This window comes from Bombina bombina, chromosome 8 (assembly GCF_027579735.1).
Source record: "Bombina bombina isolate aBomBom1 chromosome 8, aBomBom1.pri, whole genome shotgun sequence".
Lineage (NCBI taxonomy): Eukaryota > Metazoa > Chordata > Amphibia > Anura > Bombinatoridae > Bombina > Bombina bombina.
The window spans coordinates 276698123-276717060 of NC_069506.1; the positions used below are offsets into that span (position 1 = coordinate 276698123).

The window sequence follows — 18938 nt, forward strand, 5'->3', positions numbered from 1 at the left end:
AACTGTACATTACACTACTATAGATCCTACAAAAACTGTACATTACACTACTATGGACCCTACACAATCTGTACGTTAATGCGAAGGGTGTACTCAGGCGCCAACAATACGGAGGCTAAGGTTAAAATAGAGGTTTATTACATATATCACTAAAAATGTTTATACATATAGCACTAAAATGTTACAAATGCATGGATCCACGCTAAAATATAATATAAAACAATGGTCTAAAAATCTAAAAGCAATATATCTCTGTGGTGAGGATCAAATTATTACAGTGTGTCCCAATGAGTTGCCAAGAGTGTGAATAAATATTATACAATAAATAAATGTCCAATTAAGCATCAGAAAAAATCAGAAAAAATCAAAATGTTCAAAATAATCAATCGTGAATGTCTGTATTACCCCAAACTTGCCTGGGATGAAATCCAAAAAATTCCCAAAAATTCAAATGTGTAGTAAAAATATGTGAAACAATGGTGAAAAAAGTACAAAAATAAAAATTTTAAAAATAAAAATGTAGATGGCGTGTCTTAAAAGATGTGCAAAATTGTCCTCAAAATTTTTTTGTTTTTGAGGACAATTTTGCACATCTTTTAAGACACGCCATCTACATTTTTATTTTTAAAATTTTTATTTTTGTACTTTTTTCACCATTGTTTCACATATTTTTACTACACATTTGAATTTTTGGGAATTTTTTGGATTTCATCCCAGGCAAGTTTGGGGTAATACAGACATTCACGATTGATTATTTTGAACATTTTGATTTTTTCTGATTTTTTCTGATGCTTAATTGGACATTTATTTATTGTATAATATTTATTCACACTCTTGGCAAATCATTGGGACACACTGTAATAATTTGATCCTCACCACAGAGATATATTGCTTTTAGATTTTTAGACCATTGTTTTATATTATATTTTAGCGTGGATCCATGCATTTGTAACATTTTAGTGCTATATGTATAAACATTTTTAGTGATATATGTAATAAACCTCTATTTTAACCTTAGCCTCCATATTGTTGGCGCCTGAGTACACCCTTCGCATTTCTGTTTACACTTGGTGGTAGCTAGGTATCACCGTCTCAGGCATACAAGGTTTAGTTGGCGCTGGGATACACTCCCTGTTTTCACAATCTGTACGTTACACCACTATAGACCCTACACAATCTGTACGTTACACCACTATAGACCCTACACAATCTGTATGTTACACCACTATAGAGACAATACACAAACTGTACAATACACTACTATAGACCCTACACAAGCTGTACGTTACACTATTATAGATAGATACTACACAATCTGTACCTTACACTACTATAGACCCTACACAATCTATACGTTACACCACTAGAGACACTACACAAACTGTACAATACACTACTATAGACCTATGTGCTGCACAAACTGTATGTTACACTACTATAGACCCTACACAAACTGTACATTACACTACTATAGACCCTACACAATCTGTACCTTACACTACTATAGACCCTACACAATCTGTACGTTTCACCACTATAGAGACACTACACAAACTGTACAATACACTACTATAGACCCTACACAAGCTGTACGTTACACTATTATAGATAGATACTACACAATCTGTACCATCTGTACCTTACACTACTATAGACCCTACACAATCAGTAAGTTACACCACTAGAGACACTACACAAACTGTACAATACACTACTATAGACCTATGTGCTGCACAAACTGTATGTTACACTACTATAAACCCTGCACAAACTGTACATTACACTACTATAGACCCATGCACTACACAAACTGTACGTTACACTACTATAGACCTATGTGCTGCCCAATACTTTACATTACACTACTATAGACCCTACACAAACTGTACATTAAACTACTATAGACCCTACACAATCTGTATGTTACACTACTATAGACCTATGCGCTGCCCAAACTGTACATTACACTACTATAGACCCTACACAAACTGTACATTACACTACTATAGACCTTACACAATCTGTACGTTACACTACTATAGACCGTACACAAATTGTACGTTACACTACTATAGACCCATGCGCTACACACACTATCACACAGTGCTAAGTACACATACACTATCACACAGTGCTAAGTACACACACACTATCACACAGTGCTGAGTACACACACACTATCACACAGTGCTGAGTACACACACACTATCACACAATGCTGAGTACACACACACTATCACACAATGCTGAGTACACACACACTATCAGACAGTGCTGAGCACACACACACTATCAGACAGTGCTGAGCACACACACACCATCACACAGTGCTGAGCACACACACTCACACAGTGCTGAGCACACACACACACACACACACACACAATCACACAGTGCTCAGCACACACACACTATCACACAGTGCCACACACACTATCACTGTACGTTACACTACTATAGACACTACACAAACTATACGTTACACTATAGACCCTACACAAACTGTACATTACACTACTATAGACCCTACACAAACTGTACATTACACTACTATAGACCCTACACAAACTATACATTGAACTACTATAGACCCTACACAAACTATACGTTACACTACTATAGCCCCTACACAAACTGTACATTACACTACTATAGACCCATGCACTACAAAAACTGTACATTACACTACTATAGACCCTACACAAACTATACATTGCACTACTATAGACCCTACACAAACTATACGTTACACTACTATAGCCCTTACACAAACTGTACATTACACTACTATAGACCCATGCACTACACAAACTGTACATTACACTACTATAGACCCTACACAAACTATACATTGCACTTCTATAGACCCTACACAAACTATACATTACACTACTATAGCCCCTACACAAACTGTACATTACACTACTATAGAACCATGCACTACAAAAACTGTATGTTACACTACTATAAACCCTACACAAACTGTACATTAAACTACTATAAACCCTACAAAAAATGTACATTAAACTACTATAGACCCTACACAAACTGTACATTACACTACTATAGACCCTACACAAACTATACGTTACACTACTATAGCCCCTACACAAACTGTACATTACACTACTATAGCCCCTACACAAACTGTACATTACACTACTATAGACCCATGCACTACACAAACTGTACATTACACTACTATAGACCCTACACAAACTATACGTTACACTACTATAGACCCTACACAAACTATACGTTACACTACTATAGCCCCTACACAAACTGTACATTACACTACTATAGACCCATGCACTACACAAACTGTATGTTACACTACTATAAACCCTACACAAACTGTACCTTACAGTACTATAGACCCTACAAAAACTGTACATTAAACTACTATAGACCCATGCTCTACACAAACTGTACATTACACTACTATAGACCCTACACAAACTATACATTGCACTACTATAGACCCTACACAAACTATACATTGCACTACTATAGACCCTACACAAACTATATGTTACACTACTATAGCCCCTACACAAACTGTACATTACACTACTATAGCCCCTACACAAACTGTACATTACACTACTACAGACCCATGCACTACACAAACTGTATGTTACACTACTATAAACCCTACACAAACTGTACCTTACACTACTATAGACCCTACAAAAACTGTACATTACACTACTATAGACCCATGCACTACACAAACTGTACATTACACTACTATAGACCCTACACAAACTATACGTTACACTACTATAGACCCTACACAAACTATACGTTACACTACTATAGCCCCTACACAAACTGTACATTACACTACTATAGACCCATGCACTACACAAACTGTATGTTACACTACTATAAACCCTACACAAACTGTACCTTACAGTACTATAGACCCTACAAAAACTGTACATTAAACTACTATAGACCCATGCTCTACACAAACTGTACATTACACTACTATAGACCCTACACAAACTATACATTGCACTACTATAGACCCTACACAAACTATACATTGCACTACTATAGACCCTACACAAACTATATGTTACACTACTATAGCCCCTACACAAACTGTACATTACACTACTATAGCCCCTACACAAACTGTACATTACACTACTACAGACCCATGCACTACACAAACTGTATGTTACACTACTATAAACCCTACACAAACTGTACCTTACACTACTATAGACCCTACAAAAACTGTACATTAAACTACTATAGACCCATGCTCTACACAAACTGTACATTACACTACTATAGACCCTACACAAACTGTACATTGCACTACTATAGACCCGACACAAACTATACGTTACACTACTATAGCCCCTACATAAACTGTACATTACACTACTATAGAACCATGCACTACAAAAACTGTATGTTACACTACTATAAACCCTACACAAACTGTACATTAAACTACTATAAACCCTACAAAAAATGTACATTAAACTACTATAGACCCTATACAAACTGTACATTACACTACTATAGACCCTACACAAACTATACATTGCACTACTATAGACCCTACACAAACTATACGTTACACTACTATAGCCCCTACACAAACTGTACATTACACTACTATAGACCCATGCACTACACAAACTGTATGTTACACTACTATAAACCCTACACAAACTGTACCTTACACTACTATAGACCCTACAAAAACTGTACATTAAACTACTATAGACCCATGCTCTACACAAACTGTACATTACACTACTATAGACCCTACACAAACTGTACATTGCACTACTATAGACCCTACACAAACTATACATTGCACTACTATAGACCCTACACAAACTATACATTGCACTACTATAGACCCTACACAAACTATATGTTACACTACTATAGCCCCTACACAAACTGTACATTACACTACTATAGCCCCTACACAAACTGTACATTACACTACTACAGACCCATGCACTACACAAACTGTATGTTACACTACTATAAACCCTACACAAACTGTACCTTACACTACTATAGACCCTACAAAAACTGTACATTAAACTACTATAGACCCATGCTCTACACAAACTGTACATTACACTACTATAGACCCTACACAAACTGTACATTACACTACTATAGACCCTACACAAACTATACATTGCACTACTATAGACCCTACACAAACTATACATTACACTACTATAGCCCCTACACAAACTGTACATTACACTACTATAGACCCATGCACTAAACAAACTGTATGTTACACTACTATAAACCCTACACAAACTGTACATTACACTACTATAGACCCATGCACTACACAAACTGTACGTTACACTACTATAGACCTATGTGCTGCCCAACACTGTACATTACACTACTATAGACCCTACACAAACTGTACATTACACTACTATAGACCCTACACAATCTGTATGTTACACTACTATAAACCTATGTGCTGCAAAAACTGAACGTTATACTACTTTAGACCCAAGCTCTGCACAAACTGTACGTTACACTACTATAGCCCCATGCACTACACAAACTGTACCTTACACTACTATAGACCGTACACAAATTGTACGTTACACAACTATAGACACATGCGCTACACACACACTATCACACAGTGCTAAGTACACATACACTATCACACAGTGCTAAGTACACACACACTATCACACAGTGCTGAATACACACACACTATCACTCAGTTCTGAGTACACACACTATCAGACAATGCTGAGCGCACACACAATCACACAGTGCTAAGCACACACACACACAAACACACTATCACACAGTGCTGAGCACACACACACACTATCACACAGTGCTGAGTACACACACACACACTATCACACAGTGCCACACACACAATCACTGTACGTTACACTACTATAGACCCTACACAAACTGTACGTTAAACTACTATAGACCCATGCGCTACACACACACACACACACACCATCACACAGTGCAGAGCACACACACACTATCACACAGTGCAAAGCACACACACACTATCACACAGTGCAAAGCACACACACACTATCACACAGTGCAGAACACACAAACACTATCACACAGTGCTGAGTACACACACAATCACAAAGTGCTGAGTACACACACACAATCACACAGTGCTAAGTACACACACGCAATCACACAGTGCTGAGTACACACACACAATAACACAGTGCCACACACATCACACAGTGCCACACTATCACTGTACATTACACTACTATAGACCCTACACAAACTATACGTTACACTACTATAGACCCATGCGCTACACACACACACTATCACACAGTGCAGAGCACACACACACTATCACACAATGCAGAGCACACACACACTATCACACAGTGCGGAGTACACACACACACACACACAATCACAAAGTGCTGAGTACACACACACAATCACACAGTGCTGAGTACACACACACACAATCACACAGTGCTGAGTACACACACACACACTATCACACAGTGCTGAGTACACACACACACACTATCACACAGTGCCACACACACACGATCACACAGTGCCACGCACATCACACAGTGCCACACTATCACTGTACCTTACACTACTATACACCCTACACAAACTGTACGTTACACTACTATAGACCCATGCACTACACACACACACTATCACACAGTGCAGAGCACACACACACTATCACACAGTGCAGAGCACACACACACTATCACACAGTAGTGCGGAGTACACACACACACAATCACAAAGTGCTGAGTACACACACACACACTATCACACAGTGCTCAGTACACACACACACAATCACACAGTGCAGAGTACACACACACAGACACTATCACACATAGCTGAGTACACACACATAGACACTATCAAACAGTACTGAGTACACACACACACACACACTATCACACAGTGCCACACACACACACACACACACACACACACAATCAAACAGTGCTGAGTACACACACACTATCACACAGTGCTGAGTACACACACACTATCACACAGTGCTGAGTACACACACTATCACACAGTGCTGAGTGCACACACACACACTATCACACAGTGCGGAGTACACACGCACACACACACTATCACACTGTGCTGAGTACACACACACTATCACACACTGCCACACACACTATCACTGTACGTTACACTACTATAGACCCATGCGCTACACACACACACACATCACACAGTACTGAGTACACATACACACTATCACACAGTGCTGAGCACACACACACCATCACACAGTGCTGAGCACACACACTATATGTTACACTAGTATAGACCCTACACAAACTGTACGTTACACTACTATAGACCCATGCACTACACACACACACACACACCATCACACAGTGCAGAGCACATACACACTATCACACAGTGCTCAGCACACACACACACACTATCACACAGTGCAGAGCACACACACACACTATCACACAGTGCAGAACACACACACATTATCACACAGTGCTGAGTACACACACACACACACAATCACAAAGTGCTGAGTACACACACACAATCACACAGTGCTGAGTACACACACACAATCACACAGTGCTGAGTACACACACACACACAATCACAAAGTGCAGAGAACACACACACACTCACACAATGCTGAGTACACACACACACTATCACACAGTGCTGAGTACACACACAGCCACACACACACGATCACACAGTGCCACACTATCACTGTACCTTACACTACTATAGACCCTACACAAACTGTACGTTACACTACTATAGACCCATGCGCTACACACATACACTATCACACAGTGCAGAGCCCACACACACACAATCACAAAGTGCTGAGTACATACACACAATCACACAGTGCAGAGTACACACACACAGACACTATCACACATAGACACTATCAAACAGTACTGAGTACACACACACACACTATCACACAGTGCCACACACACAATCACACAGTGCTGAGTACACACACTATTACACAGTGCTGAGTGCACACACACACTATCACACAGTGCTGAGTACACACACACACTATCACACAGTGCTGAGTACACACACACACACTATCACACAGTGCCACACACACACACACACACACACACACACACTATCACTGTACGTTACACTACTATAGACCCATGCGCTACACACACACACTATCACACAGTGCTGAGCACACACACACTATCACACAGTACTGAGCACACACACAATATCACACAGTGCTGAGCGCACACACACACACACACACACACACAATCACACTGTGCTGAGCACACACACACACAATCACACAGTGCTGAGCACACACACACACACTTTCACACAGTGCAAAGCACACACACACACTTTAACACAGTGCAAAGCACACACAGACCCATACAGTGCTTAGTACACACACACTATCACACAGTGCTGAGCACACATACACTATCACACAGTGCTGAGCACACATACACTATCACACAGTGCTGAGCACACACACACAACCACACAGTGCTAAGTACATACACACTATGACACAATGCTGAGTACACACACTATCACACAGTACTGAGTACACACACACTATCACACAGCGTACACACACAGACTATCATACTGTGCTGAGTACACACACACTATCACACAGTACTGAGTACACACACACTATCACACAGCGTACACACACACACACTATCACACTGTGCTGAGTACACACACACTATCACACTGTGCTGAGTACACACACACTATCACACAGTACTGAGTACACACACACTATCACACAGCGTACACACACACTATCACACAGCGTACACACACACACTATCACACTGTCCTGAGTACACACACACTATCACACAGTGCTGAGTACACACACACTATCACACAGTGACACACACACACACACACTATCACACAGTGCCGCGCGCACACACACACACACTATCACACAGTGCCGCGCACACACACACTATCACACAGTGCCACACACACACACCATCACTGTACTTTACACTACTATAGACCCTACACAAACTGTACGTTACACTACTATAGACCCATGCGCTACACACACACACACACTATCACACAGTGCAGAGCACACACACACTATCACACATTGCTGAGTACACACACACACTATCACACAGTGCCACACATACACTATCACACAGTGCCACACACACACACAGTATCACTGTACGTTACACTACTATAGACCCATGCGCTACACACACACACACTATCACACAGTGCTGAGCACACACACACACACTATCACACAGTACTGAGTACACACACAATATCACACAGTGCTGAGCACACACACACACACACTTTCACACAGTGCAAAGCACACACACACTTTCACACAGTGCAAAGCACACACACACACTTTCACACAGTGCAAAGCACACACAGACCCATACAGTGCTGAGTACACACACTATCACACAATGCTGAGCACACATACACTATCACACAGTGCTGAGCACACATACACTATCACACAGTGCTGAGCACACACACACAACCACACAGTGCTAAGTACACACACACTATGACACAATGCTGAGTACACACACTATCACACAGTACTGAGTACACACACACTATCACACATCGTACACACACAGACTATCATACTGTGCTGAGTACACACACACTATCACACAGTACTGAGTACACACACACTATCACACAGCGTACACACACAATCACACTGTGCTGAGTACACACACACTATCACACTGTGCTGAGTACACACACACTATCACACAGTACTGAGTACACACACACTATCACACAGTACTGAGTACACACACACTATCATACTGTGCTGAGTACACACACACTATCACACAGTACTGAGTACACACACACTATCACACAGCGTACACATACACACTATCACACTGTGCTGAGTACACACACACTATCACACAGTGCCACACACACACACACACACACACTATCACACAGTGCCACACACACACACACTATCACACAGTGCCACACACACACACACACACAATCACACAGTGCCACACACACACACACCATCACTGTACTTTACACTACTATAGACCCTACACAAACTGTACGTTACACTACTATAGACCCATTCGCTACACACACACACACTATCACACAGTGCAGAGCACACACACACACTATCACACACACTATCACACAGTGCAGAGCACACACACACACACCATCACACAGTGCAGAGCACACACACACACACTATTACACAGTGCAGAGCACACACACACACTATCACATAGTGCAGAGCACACACACACACAATCATAGTGCAGAGCACACACACAATCACAAAGTGCTGAGTACACACACACAATCACACAGTGCTGAGTACACACACACACTATCACACAGTGCTCAGTACACACACACACACACACACTATCACACACACAATCACACAGTGCTGAGTACACACACACTATCACACAGTGCTGAGTACACACACACTATCACACAGTGCTGAGTACACACACACACTATCACACAGTGCAGAGCACACACACACACTATTACACAGTGCAGAGCACACACACACACACTATTACACAGTGCAGAGCACACACACACACTATTACACAGTGCAGAGCACACACACACACTATCACACAGTGCAGAGCACACACACTATCACATAGTGCAGAGCACACACACAATCACAAAGTGCTGAGTACACACACACAATCACACAGTGCTGAGTACACACACACACACACTATCACACAGTACTGAGTACACACACACACACACACACACACTATCACACAGTGCCACACACACAATCAAACAGTGCTGAGTACACACACTATCACACAGTGCTGAGTGCACACACACACACACTATCACACAGTGCTGAGTACACACACACTATCACACAGTGCCACACACACACACACACTATCACTGTACGTTACACTACTATAGACCCATGCGCTACACACACACACACACACACTATCACACAGTACTGAGTACACATACACACTATCACACAGTGCTGAGCACACACACACTATCACACAGAACTGAGCACACACACACTATCACACAGTGCTGAGCACACACAATATCACACAGTGCTGAGCACACACACAATATCACACAGTGCTGAGCACACACACTTCCACACAGTGCAAAACACACACACACTTTAACACAGTGTAGAGCACACACAGACCCATACAGTGCTGAGTACACACACACTATCACACAGTGCTGAGCACACATACACTATCACACAGTGCTGAGCACACACACACAACCACACAGTGCTAAGTACACACACACTATGACACAATGCTGAGTACACACACTATCACACAGTACTGAGTACACACACACTATCACACAGCGTACACACACAGACTATCATACTGTGCTGAGTACACACACACTATCACACAGTACTGAGTACACACACACTATCACACAGAGTACACTCACACACTATCACACTGTGCTGAGTACACACACACTATCACACTGTGCTGAGTACACACACACTATCACACAGTGCTGAGTACACACACACTATCACACAGTGCTGAGTACACACACACTATCACACAGTGCCACACACACTATCACACAGTGCTGAGTACACACACACTATCACACAGTGCCACACACACACACCATCACTGTACTTTACACTACTATAGACCCTACACAAACTGTACATTACACTACTATAGACCCATGCGCTACAAACACTATCACACAGTGCAGAGCACACACACACACACACTATCACACAGTGCAGAGCACACACACACACACACTATCACACAGTGCAGAGCACACACACACACACACTATCACACAGTGCAGAGCACACACACACACTATCACACTGTGCTGAGTACAAACACACACTATCACACTGTGCTGAGTACAAACACACACTATCACACTGTGCTGAGTACACACACTATCACACTGTGCTGAGTACACACAAACTATCACACAGTGCTGAGTACACATACACTATCACACAGTGCCACAAACACATTATCACACAGTGCCACACACAAACTATCACACAGTGCCCCCCACACACTATCACACAGTGCCACACACACACACTATCACACAGTGCCACACACACACTATCACTGTACCTTGCACTACTATAGACCCTACACAAACTGTACGTTACACTACTATAGACCAATGCGCTACACGCACACTATCACACAGTGCAGCGCACACACAATCACACAGTGCTGAACACCCACACACACACACTACCACACAGTGCTCAGCACACACACACACTACCTCACAGTGCTGAGCACACTACCACACAGTGCTGAGTACACACACACTATCACACAGTGCTGAGTACACACACACTATCACACAGTGCTGAGTACACACACACAATCACACAGCGCTGAGTACACACACACAATCACACAGCGCTGAGTACACACACACAATCACACAGTGCTGAGTACACACACACACACTATCACACAGTGCTAAATACACACACACACACACTATCACACAGTGCCACACACACACACGACCACAGAGTGCTGAGTACACCCACACTATCACACAGTACCACACACACACTATCACACAGTGCTACACACACACTATCACACAGTGCCAAAAACACACTATCACTGTATCTTACACTACGATAGACCCTACACAAACTGTATGTTACACTACTATAGACCAATGCACTACACACACACACTATCACACAATGCAGAGCACACACACTATCACACAGTGCAGAGCACACACACACTATCACACAGTGCTGAGAACAGACACACTATCACACAGTGCTGAGCACAGACACACTATCACACATTGCTGGGCACACATACACTATCACACAGTGCTGAGCGCACACACAACCACACAGTGCTGAGTACACACACACTATGACACAATGCTGAGAAAACACACTATCACACAGTGCTGACTGCACACAGTATCACACAGTACTGAGTACACACACACTATCACACAGTGCTGAGCACACAAGTCAAGTCAAGAATACTTTATTAGCATGACATTATTACATGTGTTGCCAAAGTAATATGTTACAATAAAACAGATCAATAACAATTTATAAAGTAGGAGTATAGTGGGTAAATATGATAGTTCATATAATCTGATTGGGGGTTCTGGTCATGTGACAGTCTGCTACATATTTTGCTACTATGCTTGTAGCTTTGTTTTTTTCTCCTAAGAGTATACATAGCCTTTCTTGTTCCGACATCTGTGGGAAGTCTGTCCACACACACAACCACACAGTGCTGAGTGCACACACACTATCACAGTGTCACACACAAACCATCACACAGTGCTGCGTACACACACACACTATCATACAGAGCTGCGTACACACACACACACTATCACACAGTGCTGAGTACACACACACACACTATCACACTGTGCTGAGTACACACATACTATCACACAGTGCTGAGTACACACACACACACACTATCACACTGTGCTGAGTACACACACACACTATCACACAGTGCTGAGCACACGCACACACACACTATCACACTGTGCTGAGTACACACACTATCACACAGTGCTGAGTACACACACACACAATCACACAGTGCCACACACACATTATCACACAGTGCCACACACACACTATCACACAGTGCTGAGTACACACACACTATCACAGTGTCACACACAAACCATCACACAGTGCTGCGTACACACACACACTATCACACAGAGCTGCGTACACACACACACACTATCACACAGTGCTGAGTACACACACACACACTATCACACAGTGCTGAGTACACACACACACACTATCACACAGTGCTGAGTACACACACACACTATCACACAGTGCTGAGTACACACACACTATCCACACAGTGCTGGTACAAACTATCACACAGTGCACACCCACACTATCAACAGTGCTGAGGTACACACACATACTCACTCAGTGCCAACACACACACCATCACTGTACTTTACACTACTCATAGACCCTACACAAACTGTACATTACACTACTATAGACCCATGCGCTACAAACTCTATCACTACAGTGCAGTAGACATCACACACACACACTATCACACAAGTGCATGAAGCACACACACACACACACTATCACACAGTGCAGAGCACACACACACACACACTATCACACAGTGCAGAGCACACACACACACTATCACACTGTGCTGAGTACAAACACACACTATCACACTGTGCTGAGTACAAACACACACTATCACACTGTGCTGAGTACACACACTATCACACTGTGCTGAGTACACACAAACTATCACACAGTGCTGAGTACACATACACTATCACACAGTGCCACAAACACATTATCACACAGTGCCACACACAAACTATCACACAGTGCCCCCCACACACTATCACACAGTGCCACACACACACACTATCACACAGTGCCACACACACACTATCACTGTACCTTGCACTACTATAGACCCTACACAAACTGTACGTTACACTACTATAGACCAATGCGCTACACGCACACTATCACACAGTGCAGCGCACACACAATCACACAGTGCTGAACACCCACACACACACACTACCACACAGTGCTCAGCACACACACACACTACCTCACAGTGCTGAGCACACTACCACACAGTGCTGAGTACACACACACTATCACACAGTGCTGAGTACACACACACTATCACACAGTGCTGAGTACACACACACAATCACACAGCGCTGAGTACACACACACAATCACACAGCGCTGAGTACACACACACAATCACACAGTGCTGAGTACACACACACACACTATCACACAGTGCTAAATACACACACACACACACTATCACACAGTGCCACACACACACACGACCACAGAGTGCTGAGTACACCCACACTATCACACAGTACCACACACACACTATCACACAGTGCTACACACACACTATCACACAGTGCCAAAAACACACTATCACTGTATCTTACACTACGATAGACCCTACACAAACTGTATGTTACACTACTATAGACCAATGCACTACACACACACACTATCACACAATGCAGAGCACACACACTATCACACAGTGCAGAGCACACACACACTATCACACAGTGCTGAGAACAGACACACTATCACACAGTGCTGAGCACAGACACACTATCACACATTGCTGGGCACACATACACTATCACACAGTGCTGAGCGCACACACAACCACACAGTGCTGAGTACACACACACTATGACACAATGCTGAGAAAACACACTATCACACAGTGCTGACTGCACACAGTATCACACAGTACTGAGTACACACACACTATCACACAGTGCTGAGCACACAAGTCAAGTCAAGAATACTTTATTAGCATGACATTATTACATGTGTTGCCAAAGTAATATGTTACAATAAAACAGATCAATAACAATTTATAAAGTAGGAGTATAGTGGGTAAATATGATAGTTCATATAATCTGATTGGGGGTTCTGGTCATGTGACAGTCTGCTACATATTTTGCTACTATGCTTGTAGCTTTGTTTTTTTCTCCTAAGAGTATACATAGCCTTTCTTGTTCCGACATCTGTGGGAAGTCTGTCCACACACACAACCACACAGTGCTGAGTGCACACACACTATCACAGTGTCACACACAAACCATCACACAGTGCTGCGTACACACACACACTATCATACAGAGCTGCGTACACACACACACACTATCACACAGTGCTGAGTACACACACACACACTATCACACTGTGCTGAGTACACACATACTATCACACAGTGCTGAGTACACACACACACACACTATCACACTGTGCTGAGTACACACACACACTATCACACAGTGCTGAGCACACGCACACACACACTATCACACTGTGCTGAGTACACACACTATCACACAGTGCTGAGTACACACACACACAATCACACAGTGCCACACACACATTATCACACAGTGCCACACACACACTATCACACAGTGCTGAGTACACACACACTATCACAGTGTCACACACAAACCATCACACAGTGCTGCGTACACACACACACTATCACACAGAGCTGCGTACACACACACACACTATCACACAGTGCTGAGTACACACACACACACTATCACACTGTGCTGAGTACACACATACTATCACACAGTGCTGAGTACACACACACACACACACTATCACACTGTGCTGAGTACACACACACACTATCACACAGTGCTGAGCACACGCACACACACACTATCACACTGTGCTGAGTACACACACTATCACACAGTGCTGAGTACACACACACACAATCACACAGTGCCACACACACATTATCACACAGTGCCACACACACACTATCACACAGTGCCATACACACACTATCACACAGTGTTGAGTACACACACACACTATCACACTGTGCTGAGTACACACACACTATCACACAGTGCTGAGCAAACATACGGTTAGATTTAGAGTTTTGTCGGTAACGACCCGCGTATCTAACGCTGGCTTTTTTCCCCCCGCACCTTTTAAATACCGCTGGTATTTAGAGTTCACAGAAGGGCTGCGTTAGGCTCCAAAAAGGGAGCGTATAGCATAATTTACCGCCACTGCAACTCTCAATACCAGCGGTGCTTACGGACACGGCCAGCTTCAAAAACGTGCTTGTGCACGATTCCCCCATAGAAAACAATGGGGCAGTTTGAGCTGAAAAAAAACCTAACACCTGCAAAAAAGCAGCGTTCAGCTCCTAACGCAGCCCCATTGTTTCCTATGGGGAAACACTTCCTAAGTCTGCACCTAACACCCTAACATGTACCCCGAGTCTAAACACCCCTAACCTTACACTTATTAACCCCTAATATGGCCGCCCCCGCTATCGCTGACCCCTGCATATTTTTTTTAACCCCTAATCTGCCGCTCCGTACACCGCCGCAATCTACGTTATCCCTATGTACCCCTAATCTGCTGCCCCTAACACCGCCGACCCCTATATTATATTTATTAACCCCTAATCTGCCGCCCCCAACGTCGCCTCCACCTACCTACACTTATTGACCACTAATCTGCCGACCGGACCTCACCGCTACTATAATAAAGTTATTAACCCCTAATCCGCCTCACTCCCGCCTCAATAACCCTATAATAAATAGTATTAACCCCTAATCTGCCCTCCCTAACATCGCCGACACCTAACTTCAATCTGCCGCTCCGTACACCGCCGCAACCTACGTTATCCCTATGTACCCCTAATCTGCTGCCCCTAACACCGCCGACCCCTATATTATATTTATTAACCCCTAATCTGCCGCCCCCAACGTCGCCTCCACCTACCTACACTTATTAACCACTAATCTGCCGCTCCGTACACCGCCGCAACCTACGTTATCCCTATGTACCCCTAATCTGCTGCCCCTAACACCGCCGACCCCTATATTATATTTATTAACCCCTAATCTGCCACCCCCGTCGCCTCCACCTACCTACACTTATTAACCACTAATCTGCCGACCGGACCTCACCGCTACAATAATAAAGTTATTAACCCCTAATCCGCCTCACTCCCGCCTCAATAACCCTATAATAAATAGTATTAACCCCTAATCTGCCCTCCCTAACATCGCCGACACTTAACTTCAAGTATTAACCCCTAATATGCCGACCGGACCTCACCGCTACTCTAATAAATTTATTAACCCCTAAAGCTAAGTCTAACCTTAACACTAACACCCCCCTAAATTAAATATAATTTAAATCTAACGAAATAAATAACTCTTATTAAATAAATTATTCCTATTTAAAGCTAAATACTTACCTGTAAAATAAACCCTAATATAGCTACAATATAAATTATAATTATATTGTAGCTATTTTAGGATTTATTTTTATTTTACAGGTAACTTTGTATTTATTTTAGCTAGTTAGAATAGTTATTATATAGTTATTAACTATTTAATAACTACCTAGCTAAAAGAAATACAAAATTACCTGTAAAATAAATCCTGACCTAAGTTACAATTAAACCTAACACTACACTATCATTACCTTAATTAAATAAATTAACTACAAATAACTACAATTAAATACAATTACATAAACTAACTAAAGTACAAAAAATAAAAAAATCTAAGTTACAAAAAATAAAAAAAATAAGTTAAAAACATTTTAAAAATATTACAACAATTTTAAGCTACTTACACCTAATCTAAGCCCCCTAATAAAATAACAAGCCCCCCCAAAATAAAAAAATGCCCTACCCTATTCTAAATTAAAAAAGTTCAAAGCTCTTTTACCTTACCAGCCCTTAAAAGGGCCTTTCGTGGGTAATGCCCCAAAAAATTCAGCTCTTTTGCCTGTAAAAAAAAAACATACAATACCCCCCCAACATTAAAACCCACCACCCACATACCCCTAATCTAACCCAAACCCCCCTTAAATAAACCTAACACTACCCCCCTGAAGATCATCCTACCTTGAGTTGTCTTCAGCCAGCCGACCCACCGATGGAACCGAAGAGGAGATCCGGAGCGGCAGAAGTGATCCTCCAAGGGGCGCTGAAGAAGTCTTCCATCCGATGAAGTGATCCTCCAGGCGGCGCTGAAGTAGTCTTCCATCCGGGCGATGTCATCTTCCAAGCGGCGCTGAAGAAGTCTTCCATCCGGGCGATGTCATCTTCCAAGCGGGGTCTTCAATCTTCTTCTTCAGGATCCATCTTCATTCCGCCGACGCGGAACATCCTTCTTCCCCGACGGACTACCAACGAATGAAGGCACCTTTAAGGGACGTCATCCAAGAATTCCGATTGGCTGATAGGATT

General features: G+C 42.7%; 1 protein-coding gene across 1 annotated transcript in view; it reads right to left on the reverse strand.

Moving 5' to 3' along the window:
• The window catches only part of SIK3 (SIK family kinase 3), a 772688-nt gene that overhangs the window by 146957 nt on the left and 606793 nt on the right, over positions 1-18938 (reverse strand). The gene's annotated exons all lie outside the window — the stretch shown is intronic.